Source organism: Amblyomma americanum, chromosome 2 (assembly GCF_052857255.1).
Source record: "Amblyomma americanum isolate KBUSLIRL-KWMA chromosome 2, ASM5285725v1, whole genome shotgun sequence".
NCBI classification, from domain to species: domain Eukaryota; kingdom Metazoa; phylum Arthropoda; class Arachnida; order Ixodida; family Ixodidae; genus Amblyomma; species Amblyomma americanum.
Genome location: NC_135498.1, coordinates 122,143,315 through 122,158,963, shown reverse-complemented (window position 1 = coordinate 122,158,963; position 15,649 = coordinate 122,143,315). Strand labels below are relative to the sequence as shown.

The 15,649-nt window shown below is 49.3% G+C and overlaps 1 pseudogene; it reads left to right on the top strand.

Annotated features, from left to right (window-relative positions):
* Positions 1–2,381: 2,381 nt before the first annotated feature.
* LOC144120037 (uncharacterized) lies at positions 2,382–14,005 on the top strand (annotated as a pseudogene).
* Positions 14,006–15,649: the final 1,644 nt, after the last annotated feature.

Genomic DNA, 15,649 nt, shown 5'->3' with positions numbered 1-15,649 from the left:
ACAAAACAAAAAAAAATGAGGAAAGTGACCAGCAGTCCGGACACAAGTCGCATTTCAGAGACAAGGCCGGCAATCGATCGTCGAGCCACCGTCGGGGCAGCAATTCCCGCGGCAGCTCCACCTCCATCCCACCGCTGTCGTCGAGCCAGGGTGCCAGTTCGAGGCAGGGAAGCAAGGACAGACGGAGGAGGGCGAGCAGGAGCAGGAGTGGAAGCTGCCAGAAGAAGCAGGTGAGCAGGCCGGGTGCGGCCTCCCAAAACTATACGGCTTGCAAGAAGGAGCTCATAGCTAAAACACAGTCCAGAGACGAAACCATTGCGCAAATTCAGAGAGAGATGGCCGAAATGAAAAGGCTGTTTAAATCGCTACAACCCTCGCCACAGCCATGCCCCACGTATCTCGCACGCCTCCCTCTCCCGAGCTAAGTGCTATACCCTCCACCAGTAACGCGATGCAAACGAATAGCCGAATTAACCTCAAAAGGCCGGCTCATTCCGACGACGGCTCCGGATCGAAATGCGCTGCCGAAGCGTCCCAAGAGCACAGCCCGCAACCGACAATCAAACCTAAGGCTACAGACAAGATAAGAGCCGAAATCAACGCCCTCGAGAACAAATTTAGCGGTCTAGAGGAAAAATTAACAATCTTACAAAGGCAGTAACCTAGCGTGCTGCAAACATCGGTACATTTTTCAATTAAGTATTGGAGCGCCTCGCGGCCTTGGAGGCCAGCCGTAACGTAATGACACCACACGCGACTTTGCCCGTAATCATCCCTCCCGTATCCCACCACGGTCCCTCGCTAACAAACTGTGGTATGGCAATAGATCTGCAGGGGGTTCCGCAACAAAGGGAGAACCTGCAGTTTCACATCCAAAACCTGGGTAGACAACCGGACGTGATAGCCCTTCAAGAAGCTAGCGGCCAGGCGAAATTACCAGGCTATAAAGCAGTCATTCCCCCCTCGAACGCAGTGACGGCGGCGACGACCCCGTTCACCGCTACCTTTGTGCAACGCTACATTACGGCGATACAACACACTATAGACAGTTCTAACTAACAATACACGTTACTAGAAATTGTGCCACGGAAAAAGGGAGACGCAAATCTCTTTATTCGGAACTTATATAGTTCCCCGAAAGACAGAGGTTCAGGCATTCCCGACCTACTGCTTAAATCCACGCGTCTGACCATCAGGGCACAACTCCTGGTGGCACGCGACTTTAACGCCCAACATTCAGCTTGGGGTTATCGTAGAAGCAGCCCCAAGGGCACCAAGCTATGGCAAACCATCCAAAACTTGGGCCTCACAATTCTAACGATCCTCAAGAAAACACGCGGGACGGAAATAGCGTTAGCATAGATACCTCACCGGATCTCACACTCTCAAAAAACATTCGCGACGCTCGCTGGTCCAACACGAAACACACCCTGGGAAACGACGATTACATACTTGCCACGACAATTGACACGAAATTGCACAAACTGCACTCCATGCGCACTCGCATTACCGACAGGGATAGGTTCAGACGCTTACGAGAGCACACTGCCCCAGGTCAGATCAACAACCTAACAAAGTGGATCGCTGCACTCAAAGACGACGTCACGACCACCACGGTCGAGACGCCTGCTGAGGAGCCGAATAAAACGGCAGACTCTTAACTCCTCCACATGTGGGAAGCGCACGCCAGCCTGCTAAATCGCTGGAACAAACAGAGACACAACAGAAACTAACGCAAGCGTATGGCGCAACTCGAGCGCCAAATCGAAACATGCACGCTAGAACAGCAAGAAAAACAATGGGGTCAGGTCTGTGATAATATGAATGGGAAAATGGGATGCAAAAAGATATGGCTCTTGCTCCACCACCTGCTCGACCCAACACACGCAAAATCCACACAACGCGACCAACTCACGAGACTAATTCACCAGCATCAGGGTACAGACGCAGAGCTACTCGCTGAACTGCAAAAATGCTACCTGAAAACGTCGCATACAGACCCCCTACCCGCATACAAGGGCCTCCCGAATGAGACCCTGGACGCGGACATAGTAGATGCCGAGGTCTGATTTGCTCTGGGTCAGCTCCGTACCACATCCGCGGCGGGACCGGACGGAGTGTCGAATAAGACGCTGAGAAACCTAGACCCCAAGTCTGTCGCGGCTCTGACAGACCTAAGGAACACCTGTTGGAGGAAAGGCGAGATCCCTCAAAAATGGAGGCATGCACGGGTGACCTTCATCCCCAAACCGGGAAAGAAACTCTCGATCGAGAATCTGCAGCCCATCTCCCTCACGTCTTGCACCGGAAAACTCATGGAGCATGTCATCCTTAACCGATTGCAAAATTACGCGGAAGACCTCGACCTACTTCCTCCCACAATGATTGGCTTTAGGGCTATCCTGTCCACGCAGGACGTGATGCTCCAGCTTAAGAAGGACGTGCTGGACCCTCCACGCGGGACCAGAATGAAGGCAGTGCTCGGGCTAGACCTGAACAAGGCCTTCGACAACGTCTCGCATGAGGCCATCCTCACGAACCTCTCTAAAATTGACCCGGGAGAACGGACATTCAATTACGTCCAATCATTCCTATCCGAGCGGACCGCAGAACTTGCATTAGGTGGCCTCAAATCGGGGCCCATTCCTCTGGGAAGCCGAGGCACGCCACAAGGCTTGATGCTCTCGCCTTTCCTCTTTAACCTTGCACTCATTACACTACCCCCAAACTCGCCGCCTTGCCGGGGCTGCAGCACACCTCATACGCGGACGACATCACCCTGTGGGTGACCACTGGGAATGACGGCCATATATTAGATTCACTGCAGCAGGCGGTTGACATAGTTGAAACTACGCGTCGGGAGCAGGCCTTGAATGCTCGCACTCGAAATCGGAACTGCTGGTTCTTAGGGCGAAGCCACGCGGTAGAAACGCAAACCTGACCCCGCCGAGCCCTCTGAATGTATATGTGCAAGGACTTCCGGTCAAGGAGGTCCAAACCATACGCACACTGGGCATGTACATACAGAGCAATCGCAAAAACACTGAAACAATCAACAGCCTTACGGTCACGGTTAATCAGACTGTGCGGCTAATCAGACGGATCTCCAACAAAAGACGAGGCATGAAAGAGAAAGATCTATGTCGACTTGTGCAGGCTTTCGTGCTGAGCAGGATCGTCTACTCCCTCCCTTACCTGCAACTGCAGCTCGCGGAAAGAAAGAAGGTCGACGCTGCAATCCGGCAGGTCTACAAGGCGGCCCTTAGGCTCCCGCACAGTACGTCCACGGAAAGGTTGCTGGCCCTTGGGGTACACAACACACTCTCGGAGCTGTGTGAGGCGCACCTCGTTTCCCAGCTCGGACAACTCACTCGAACGAGCGCGGGAAGGGCCATCCTATACAGACTAAAGATGTGCGAACAGCTCCCAGAGAGGGACTCGAAAACGCAATTACCCACGCACATCAGGAAAGCTCTTTTCATTAAACCCCTACCCAAGAACATGCACCCCGCGCACCACGAAGGCCAACGCACAGCGAGGGCTCGTGCCCTACACACCAAATACGGCCGGAACGACAATGTGGCGTACGTGGACACAGCGGAATACCGGCAAACCCAGAGAAAAGCGTGTGCACTGGTTGCGGTGAACGGGAAGGGCACCCTGTTGGCGGCCGCGTCGTTAGAAACCACCTCCTCCGAGACGGCGGAGGAAGCGGCAATAGCTTTAGCTATAGTGAACACGCGTGCTGATATTATACTCAGCGACTCCAAAACAGCCATTCGCAACTTCGCGAGGGGCCGTATCACATCTACCTCACTCCGCATCCTTCGAAACACCCCCCTTCCGATTAGAGAAGTTGAATTGGTCTGGGTCCCGGCCCACTCGTCTAATCCGGGGAATGAGGCGGCTCACGCGCAAGCCCGAAGTTTCGTCGACCGGGCAGTCAGTCAGCGCGTCCTCTGACCCGAATCTCACGAGGCACGAGTTGATCTCATTTCATGACATCACCCATCACTTTAGGCTGGAGAGACGCGTATATCCCCCTCCCCAAAAGCGCAGGAAGTTACCTGGCGCCGACTGCAAACACGCTCCTTTCTGAATCCGGAAGTTCTTGCCCTCATGTACCCTGGCCAGTACGACCCAAACTGCCATAAATGTGGTGAAAGGGCCACATACGACCACATTCTCTGGAACTGCGCAAATGATCCGCCTCCAGTGGAGTTGCTACAGCTCCCTTCTCCCGAGCGGTGGGAGGACGTGCTGGTCAGCTCGGACCCTAACCTTCAAGTACGGGCAATCGAGCGGGTCAATGAGGTCGCCGCCAGCCATGGGCTGGCGGCCATCTAGTATGTGTCTCCTGCAACCCGCTCTCGACGCAATAAATGTTTTACAATCAATCAATCGCCGCAGCGATCGTCCAGCCGGCGAAGCGGCTAGGACGGCTTTACCTCTCGCTTTATCTGTAGGCGGAGAGCACTGCCCTTTCGTCTAGCAAGAGCCAGTCACTGGTTGAACCACGTCACAGAAATGGCGAGAGTGAACGGTTGGAACGACGGCCGGCTTAGCGGCGGACTTGACTGCGAAGCGCACTGCTGTGGCGGCGGCGCGCCTCCAGTTCGAGGTCACTTTCGAAACAGATTTGACCTACAGCTCTGCGTGCTAGAAGTGGAGCTTAGCTAAAAAAAAAGGGCTCAGAAATTTTTCAAAAGTATAGCAGCCTCCCGCCCAATTCCACAGCAGATAAAATTGGAAGGTACACTTATACTCCGCTCTAAAGGTATGTCGCGATAGCTTTAATGGGTTAACGCCCACGTATGCCAAATTGGTATTTCTCTACCTCATATTCATAGATCGCTGGGATCCCTCTTACCACTCCGTGCTCAGTGGTGTAGCAGTTAAGTAATGCGCCACTGCCGAGCGATGGCAGGTGCTGCCACCGCTCCAGGTTGCTCGACCCAGATTGTGCGACCCAGGTTGCTCTTCCCGAACAACCTCTCGGGACGGAACATTCATTTAACTGCCACGTGCCACGGGGTTCAGTTTGCTCACCATACGGTATGCGGGTTGTGATGGCGCTACAACGTCACGTGATCTAGGTGGCCCACCTGGGTTGCTTTACCGCGGACGACGACGCCCTCGGATTTTCTGTAGAACAGGAGACATAATGCTATCGCGTTGGTATTTTAACAGGCACTTGGATTAAGCTGAGTGAGACAGTTTGTACATTCTCAACTGTTGTGGCGTATAGCTCCTTCAGGTGCCTCTCAACCCCAGACAGACTGCCAAGACTACCGTTTCGCTCTCATGATGCGTTTGAGGGGAGGAGACAGTAAAAGGTGAGATATGCGAACACAACCTCGGAATGTCTCGCTCATAGCTAGCCCTGTAAGCATTCAGCACAAAACAGCAAGAAATACCGAAAAAAGAAAATATTTGCAAAGCAGTATTCTTCATTGACCTCAAACCTACCCTTGTGTTGAAGGGGAGAAGGGCTGTAGGAAACATCTCCTGTTATTTCACTTACTTCTTAATTAAAATGGTTACTTATCTTAATCATTTAAACTTATCACATGATTTGGGATAAAAGAGCTTAACTAGGTTATTAAACCTCTTTAAACGCCATATGATGGCATTTATTTTCAGATATTCTGAGCAGTAGTCGTTATATGTAAGCCGACGCAATGAACGTACTTATATACGTGAGGCAATGTTCGCATCACCTTCCCCACTTTAGGCAATGCTGCTCCAACGCCGCCGCACATTTGAAATGATAGTGGCGGCAATGTAGCAGCAATTATTCGCAAAACCAGCAAGAAAGGTCACGGAAATGTTGTCAGTGCACCCTAGAGTAACCATGAGCGGAAAATAAAAACCAAATAACGCATACACCTAACGATTTATTTAAGAAAACGCATCTTTCTTGTTCTTCTGTCAAAATCGAACATAAGTTAGGTCCCAACACAAAACAAGCGATCATGGTTGGATCCTTGCATTTTTAAATGTCTACAAAAAAGCAAAAACTCTCGGGGTGCGGAAAAATAAAAACAGAGTCAAGGCACCTATACGCACCCATGAGATGAGCGCACAGAAAGAAAGACTGGTAATACATGCGTGTGACCACCAGACGAGAGTGGGGTTCGTGGCCCATGCACCTCTTCACACACCATCTTGAGCCCCCAAGAAATAGGACCTTCTAAGGAAAAATGAAGAAAAAGGCAGTTTTAATGGACCCTTGCTTGTGCCACTGAAAAGGTATTACGTATGTATGAGTTTTTGAAGTCTTGACCGGCTTCATACGGCAAAAGTTGGGCAGGGGCACTGTGAACACCGTTCAGTGGGTGGTATGTCGTAACGGAAAACTCCCATGTTCACTTGCGGGCCTGAAGCTTGCGGCAAAGGTGATTCAGGCTAAACCTAAGCCCTGCATGCGATAGTATCAATGCTTATGTCCTCAAGCAGGAAAAAGTTTTGCAAACATCTTGGCCCTAGCGAAAATACCAGTGCAAGTACAGCCCCCGTCAAAAGTATACAGCCCTAGGGGCTTGCGTCAAACCTGTTTGGCATTGCTACCTAGCGTATCAACGAGTCCAGACTTTGGGAGAATTGAGGACGCAAAGCTCCAGGAGCAGCACCAGCCGTCGAAGATGATGAAGCCGAAGTGTCGTCGAATTGAGCTCGCTCCTCGTGCCGGCGTCACGCGCCGTTCGGCTGCATGCTATCAGACGTCCTTGCACTTGAGCCTGTAAATCAATCATTCCCTTCATCATGCCGGCCTCATACTAATAGGCGCGACAAACTGGTGACCCAGACGTCCACTCGAACACGCGCCCCCACTATGGCCAACGCCGACGACAAACCCTCCGCCATGCCCGGTGACGGACCCTCTAGTGCAGTGGCTGTCCCTTCGTCTTCCCCAGTTCTCGCCGGCCGATCCTCAACTCTGGCTCGCTCAAGTCAACAGCCAGTTCACTATTGGCCGCATCACCAGCCAGGCGCAGAAGTTTCATCACGTCGCTGCGTCGCAACCACCTGAGATTGCCGTCGAAGTCCGCGACCTCCTCATAACTCCGCCCGCCTCGGCCCCGTTTGACACGTTGGCTGCTGAGCTCATCAAGCATGTGTTCGAACTTGTTGCGGGCGATCTGTAAACGGCCTGGAGCAAGGCGACGGGCTCGAGCGTGTGTGGACGGGCCAGTGGTCACAATGTGATGCGTGACCTGGTGTTTGACGGGCAGTAAGAAGTTGGAAGGACGGAGCAGAGAATGTTATTCTTCCAGGAGAATCTCGTAGGCCGACTGGTGTGAGCTTGGTATACTGGCAAACGGTTCTCGAAGACGGAGGCCCTGAACAGAGAGGTTCGTCGCGGCGTCCACGAGACACTTGCTGTGCATGTTGACCAGCAGATTGTGGCGGCGCAGGAAATCAGCTCCGAGGATTCGGCAACATACGTCTGCGGCGAGAAAAACCCACTGAAATATACGTCGGAGGCCCAAATTGAGCGTGAGAGTATGTTCGCCGTACGTAGCGATGGGAGTGAGCTTTGCGGCTTGTAGCGAAGGGCCAGTGCGGCGAAAAAGTGAGGATGTAATGCTGCAGGGGAGGACGCTCACCTCTGCTCCAGTGCCGACGAGAAAACGGAGGCCCGAGATGTGGTCGCGAATGAAGAATAAGCGGCTGTTGTCCGGGGTGACACCACTATGCCATTCCCCTTTCGAGAGATTACGGTAGCTGACGATGAATAACGATGCATGCTGCAGGGTTCACAAGCAAACCGCTTGGGCCCTAAGCTGTTGACGTGGGGAGTATACGTATTGCTGCAATACGTTTCTCTATTTGCGGTGCCGCCGTGGTGGCTGAGTGGTTATGGTGCTCGGCTGCTGGCCGGAAAGACGCATGTTCGACAACTGCCTTTCATTGCATTTCGATGCAGGCGAAATGCTAGACGCACGTGTGCTGTGCGATGTCAGTGCACGTTAACGAACCCCCGGTGATGAAAAATTCCGGAGCCCGCCACTACGGCGTCCCTCATAGCTTAAGTCGCTTTTGGACATTAAAACTCGTAAACCATAAACCACCTATTTCCTGTATACGTTCCCTACTAGTATGTTATGGGCTTGAATTGGAAGCAACATGTATCATTTGGAAGAATTCCTGCACTCCGGCTGCAGAAGTGGATGTTCGCTGCCTGGTGACGAACTGTGCAGGAACAAGGGCTTCAAGGACATGGATTTTCGAGGAAGGGGGACTAACGACAACAAAAGAAGAGGATTTCTGCAAGTGGCTGACCGACAAAAATAAGAACAGGAGCCTCCTCCAGTTCATGCACGAAAATACCTTAGACGATTTTCGACACTATACAGGAAACCCAAATCATGTATTTATGGTCAATGTGCGAAATAAAAAACAACTGCGCTAATTTATTTTACGTCATTATACGCAGCTGGCTTCAATTTGTTTTTATTTATAAAAGTAACTCGCAGGGTCCATTCAGTTGTAACACTGCGTGAGGTGTGGGGAAGTAAAGGGAACAAAAATAGAAGTCTGTGAGTGAGATTTTGTAATTAGTACAACCTGATATAGCTGTAGTTTAAAAAGCTAGGTCCACAAATGGTCATTATACAACCGTTAAACAAAAAAGAAAATGCGGGAAAATACCTTGCAGTAGTTCAAATTAGAAAAATATATCAATGATCGTTTTCCTAAATACGGCTGAATCACGAATATTAGTGATCACCAGACCACTCCAAAGTCGTATAGCACGTGGAAGCACTGAAAAATTCAATGCATTAGACCGCCGAAACAAGTGCGTGACACTTTGCTTGTTAGCAGGGTGTGACAGAAGAGAGATGCCGGCGAAAGAGGCAGAGTGGATGGATGCTGACTGCAGTGTATTTTACGTAGCAGACATATCACCGCTATCTTTATTCACCCATTTAAAGATGGAAGACAGTGGTTATGGCGTTCGGCCGCTGACCCAAAGGACGCCGGTTCGATCCCAGCCGCGGCGGTCGAATTTCGACGGATTCGACAATTATAGAGGCCCGTGTACTATGCGGTGGCAGTGCGCGCTAAAGAACCCCAGGTGGTCTAAATTATCCGGAGCCTTTCACTACGGCGTTCCTCATAGCCTGAGTCGCTTTGGAACGCTAAACCCCCATAATCCATAAAGATGGAAGGAATATCAATGACTTCATGTTAGTCCCACTGGAATGCCGGTTTTAATCGCTGACGAAACGTGCGGCGCTGTCCTGAATGAATCCGAAAGAGCTGATTAGATATGCTTGGTGCGGTCACCAAAATGGAAGGTGCGAATTCAACCTGAACGCGAGCGAATGTTTGATATGCGAACTTGCGTGCAATTGTGGCCGCTTCCCAAAGGTTGCGTTTCAGATAGCCGAGCGTACGCGAAGCGTTTGCAGTAATTGTAGTACTGTGGGTAGACCGGGAGGAAGGGGAGCAAGTTTATTTTAAGAAAAGAAGAGAAGGTCCTCAAGGGTAGGTTCCTACTTGTCCAAGAGTCCACTGGCCTGGGCCTGACGGAAAGCTCTGTCCACTAGCCATGTTTGGCCAGCAGTTTGAGCAGCTCGCAGAGCGGCCTCGCATGAGGAGGGGGATGAGTTGGGTATGGGGGAACTGCCATGGGTTGGGTGCAATCCCACAGGTAGTGTATGAGGGCGCCCTTGGCCTCTCCACATGTTAAGCAGAGTGGGAGGGTCAAGGTAGGGTAATAGTGATGAAGGAGGTAAGGTGAGATGTAGCGGTTTGCCTGCAGCTGCCGCCAGACCATACTGTATTTTTAACCTAGTGTACGGTGAGGTGGTACGGTGAGCTACTGTTTTCGTAAGAGTGGTGATTTGGTGGTATGTGAGTAGAGCCCGCGAGATTTCCTGCGTGGGCTTGGGTGTCCGATCTCCCGGAGCTCAGAGGGATTGGTGATGTTGGGAGTAAGGCGAAGGCCGAGATGTTTATAGAAAAAATCGGCAATTATAGGACTAGATTTAGCACGTACGAGAAATCAGAATTTTATCAATGGCTGGTAAAAGTCATGTGTTAGCATTTATCGTTATTTATGGTGATTTGCCAGACTGGGCATTACTTAATAATACGACCTATTCACAATTGCAGCGTGATGACCGGTTCTTATGCGAGTTTTACGATATATTATACAATCCCCACCGAAAAGTAAAACTGTTGAGGTGAAATAGATGGTAAGCCATCAGTGGAATAAAAAATAAACACGTTGGAGGACTCCTGTGCTGCGCTTATGAGTTGACGCGATAGTCCGGGCCGTTTGGTGCGTCATCTGATGCTGATGCGACTGTATAGAATTTTTTTACAAGATTATTTTATTAGGACGACGATATACACCGATACTTAGCATTAGCAAACATTGTCTTTCTATTCTGAGCAGTTTCACAATTTTAAACCCTCTTTTTCCAAATTTTTTCATTTTCATTTCTTTAATTATTGAATTAATTAGAATTATTTCATTAATTCATCATCGCCTATCACACATCAACCAACAATGAATCACTAGCACCACAAATTACCATGATGAGATTTTTTTGCGCAGTCTCTAAATATTTCCGGTCAATGCAGCGGTCAATGCAGACCACGACGCTGCGCCCAACGTAAGTATTGGCTGCACTGTCAGCGAAACACTCCCAGTAGTCCTTGCGAAAGCACGTGACTTCTGGCACACTTTTCGGCGTGCAGCTGGGATAGCGAGGGCCTCTCCTGAGCGTTCCTTCATACATGCCCCTATACAAGAGGGCGCCGTAACGCAATATACAGTAGTGATCAAAAAGATGATATATATTTTCATTTTTATTGGACAGTTTATAATATCAGGAATATAAAAGATTATTTTGCTATTTCTGAGTATATTACGAGTAAATAGTGCCTTCTTCTTCAACGACCAGTTTTTGGGAGCGTAACCTTTAGTTTTTTTTTCTTTTCTGCCCTTTCATAACCTCTTCGAACCGCATTATTTTTGTGCCTATTCTAAATTATTATTAAATTGCTGTCGTTTTCAGGTGCAATATTATGCGTTTACAGGTATTTCTGCACATTTTGATAAGCAGTGGGTGGAGTGCGATGTTGGCATACCGGAATGGAGACCGGTCAAATGGCAAATTTCCGCGGCCACAACTATGAAATAACACCATCAGCTTCAATTGGATTTCAGATTAGCACAGTGAGACTCTTCACAAGTTCTGAAGAGTTATAGGTGCATCGCAGGTTTGATTTTTCTATCTTCTCAGTTGGCACGCCAGAAGGGCAGACCAAGTTTTTCAGAAAGACGTTGTTCGCGCGAGCCTAAAAAACTCTATGCTGTTTGTTGTCGACATTATGAAAGATTTGGCCCTGGTATGAGACTCTATAGAGAATCCATCCACAGTGAGACGTCATGTGAAATGGGCTGAGCCAAACGACCGGAGCCCAAATCAAGATTAGAGTGGACACTTAAACTCCACCTTAATAATATGAAGCGACAGAGTTAATGCGTTAATGCCCGCATATGCAGAAGTGGTAATTCTCAACTTTACATTCATGTGTCCCTAGGAGTCCTCATACCATTCCTTGTGCAATGGTACAACGGTTAAGAGATGGACCACTGCCCTGCGATGGCAGGTGCTTTCACCGGTGGCGTCTGCGACCCAGGTTGCTCTTCCCGTGCAACCTCTCGCAATCGACCATTAATTTAACTTCCACATGGTCAGGGTGGTTAGTTCGCTTACAATCTGGCGGGTACCTTGCGATGAGCCCACAAAGTCACGTGACCTAGGCTGCCCACCTTGGTTGCTCCTCCGGGGTTGGCTGCGTGGGGCAACCTATGTTAGTCTATTTATCGCTCACAACGTCCATGCCGGATTTTCTGGGTAACGAGGCGTTTAACTCTATCGCATTGAAACCCACATATCTATGAAAAGAACGGGGTTTCCAGGTTGATGTAGGTAAAGGGACACATGGGGTGGACAGGTGACGGATGGAAAAATGCGATTTCATTGGAAGAATTGAATTTCTTGTCGTGCGGAAATGATGGGGTTCGTTGTAAACGTCACCTCAAACGCAATTCATATGAACCTCATTATAAGCTTTCCACGTTCAACCTCAGAGGCCGTAACGTATCGGCACGGAGCAGATTCTCCGCTCGCGGAGTTTTTCTCCTAGACTTAATTCAAGGTACCATGTATTAAGAGGCTTATAATAGCATTCTTGAAAAGGTTAGGCTTTCATAGTAGGCAACAATCTGGGATTCAGATATGTGTTTCAATAAAATTACGACCCGAAGACCGCGGTCGTGGTCTAGGGGCCTGGGGTCCGCCTCAGCTGCGGAAGGTGGTTGGTTCGAAACCCACCGACGGCTACCCACCGTTAAAAATGGGTACAAGCGTCCCCCGGCTCGGCGCCCGGCTTCCTCAGGGGTGTGAGCTTGGAAGAGGCTCCGTAAACACCGCTGCAGCCTACGGGGGGCAATACCAGTTTCAAACACTCAGCCTGCGAAAGTTCTTCATGATTCAGATGAGAGATTCGGCTGATCTTGGCGTTCGATGAAGTTTAAATGAGCTCGCTCTACCGGAGTTCAACAGATGAGAATGTGAGTCCCAGTCTTCGAAGTTCAGCATGCTGCGCCTCACGGCCTAGTGGTCGCCTAGCCGTGGCCTAGCGTCTGGACGGCCGCTTCGGCTGCGGGAGGTGGTTGGTTTGAAACCCACCGCCGGACACCCGCCGGTAAAAATGGGTACAAGCCACCATCGGCCCGGCGCCCGGCTTCTTCAGGGGTGCGTGCTTGGGGGAGGCTCCGCAAACCCCGCTGCGCCCATTCGGGGAAAAAACCCAGTTTCGAACAACTCAGCCTGAAAAAGTGTTCGTGTTTCACTCCCAAGTGAAGAGTACGACTCCAGCGTCAAGTTAAACACTAAGGTCCTTCATCAGATGCGATTCAGAGTATCACTGCGGTCCTGGGTAAGTCCGGTTTTTCCGGCTGTCCGACTTTGTCAGGGCTCGCACAGTTTTCAGATTTGAAGGCGCGGGCTCTCTTCCAAGGCCATGCACCCTAGAAAGCCAAGCACCAGGCTGGGAAATGGCTTATACCCATTACAGCATTACCGGTGGATAACCGGCGGCAGTGGGAGTCGAACCATGTGCACCACCTCCCGAAGCCGAGGCGGGTGTTTTACCACAAGGCCGTGTAGGCGTCTGAAAAATTAGATGAAAAAGAGGTCGATGGATTTTACGGAGCGGACGAGCCGGTGTGCTGAGATTGTTTCAACCCAGCATCTTTTAGTAAGCACTGTGCTTTGTCTGACGGTCAAAAAGCTAGCAGTACCGGGCAGAAAGTGGACCAGCTGCTACAAAAGCGGGGAGCAGGCTAGACCTTCACTGACGTCTTCTTGGACTCCATGCTTCGACGGTGGCAAGCCATGATCGACGGAAAAGTCTTAAGCGTGAAGCACAGGCAAATAAGGTTGTTTTGAAATTGCATGCTTGAATTTATTGCCTCATTACGCAATAAAAACAGATATTATAGCCGATACCTTCACCCAGCACACAAAGCAGTTCTTCAAGAAATTTCCCCTGGAAATATATTGTGGGTTAATATGAAGTTAAATACTGGTTGCTTTTGCGTAAAAAGTCTGACATTCTCATCCTGTCAACCTCGTGCGCAAGGTTTAGTGCGGCAAAAAATTTAAAATGCACAAACTGACATATAACATCTTTTTCTTCACTACTGTATATATGTCCAAACTGCCCTCATGCTCCGCTTAACATTTGCGGCTCCTTTACTTTTCCAATTTCCTTTTTGCGACAACCAGAGGCAAGCGTGACAGGTGGCCGGACCCTCACACTTCTTTTGCGTTCTGCAGTGGTGCTCGCCGTTCAGAACCAAACACAGACGAGCCAGGGAAATGGGACCTCACAGCTTACCCTTCAGGAGATATTTGCTTTCGTCAAGAAGCTCTTCGCCATCTTCAGCCAGATGTCCGATGAAGACAGATGAGCAGGCTGTATGGATTGTATGTATGTATGTATGTATGTATGTATGTATGTATGTATGTATGTATGTATGTATGTATGTATGTATGTATGTATGTATGTATGTATGTATGTATGTATGCATGCATGTATGTATGTATGTATGTATGTATGTATGTATGTATGTATGTAAGTATGTATGGATGGATGGATGGATGGATGGATGGATGGATGGATGGATGGATGGATGGATGGATGGACGGACGGACGGACGGACGGACGGACGGACGGACGGATGGATGGATGGATGGATGTATGGATGGATGGATGGATGGATGGATGCGGCTGAACCCTTTAAATCGGGCGGTGGCTCAAGCCACCTAGCCATGGCTTATGAAATTTTACTCTTCTCTTGATTTTAGCCACCACTAAGATAACCTTCGCTTGGATATTTCTACCCGCTTAAAATCTACTTTCCCTTCACTGTCCTTAAACCCAATGCCTTGGATAAATCCGCCCCGCTGCTTTCCACTGTAGGGTGAAGCCCTTTACAGAAAAGCATCAAGTGTTCAGCCGTTTCCTCCTCCTCTCTGCACTCAACGCACAACGTATCTATCTCGTGGTACCTGACTCTATATGTCTTAGTCCGCAAAACTCCCGTCCTGGCATCAAACAACAAAGAGCTTCCCCTACAATCATCATAGATATTTTCTTTGGCGATTTCCTGCTTAAAAATCCTGTATGTTTCCAGTGGTGATTTCGTCAGCATCCCTGTTTTCTACAGAGCTCTCTCGGTTTATTTAACAGTTTTCTTGACCAATAATTGCTTATTTTCCCCCTACTGCTGTCTAGACATTTTCTTGTGAATTTTTTAGTTCGCTTTCTCCATTTCGTATCAACATTCCTTATATACAGGTATCTGAAAACTTTCATAGCCCACTGCTTTTCCCCCATTTTTCTCAATCGCTCCTCAAATGCTATCTTACTGCTAGCTTCTCTGCTCTCGAACGACGCCTATCCCATATCACCCTGTACCCCCTGATTTAGTGTATTGCCATGTGCTGCCGAAGCTAGCCTCACTACGCCACGTTGTTTAATTTCTAATCTTGCTTGAACATCTGGTCTCATGCACAGGACCGCATTACCGAAAGTCAGGCTAGGAACCATCACCCCTTTCCAGATCCCTCTTACCACTCCATACCTATTGCAATTCCACAGTACCCTATTTTTCATGACAGCAGCATTCCTGCTAGCTTAATTCATTATATATTTTTCATGCTCTGTCAGATACTCAGCACCGTTATTTATTCACACCCCAAGATATTTGTACTCATCCACTACTTCTAGCGCGAACTCCTGTATTCATTGCTCGCCGACCTCATCGTTAAATATCATGACTGCAGATTTTTCTTACTAAAATTGAAACCTAATCTATCTCCCTCTGTACCACATATGTCAATCAACTTCTGTAAATCTTCCTTGTTGTCAGCCATTAGCACTATATCATCGGCGTATATCAGTCCCGGTAATGACTGTTTAATCAATTCTCCTTGCTTGAAAAAAGAAAGGTTGAAGCCTAGTCCGCTCCTCTCTAGCTTGGTCTCCGACCCTTGCAGATACAACATGAACAACAAAGGAGACAGAGGGCATCCTTGCCTAAGCTCCCGCT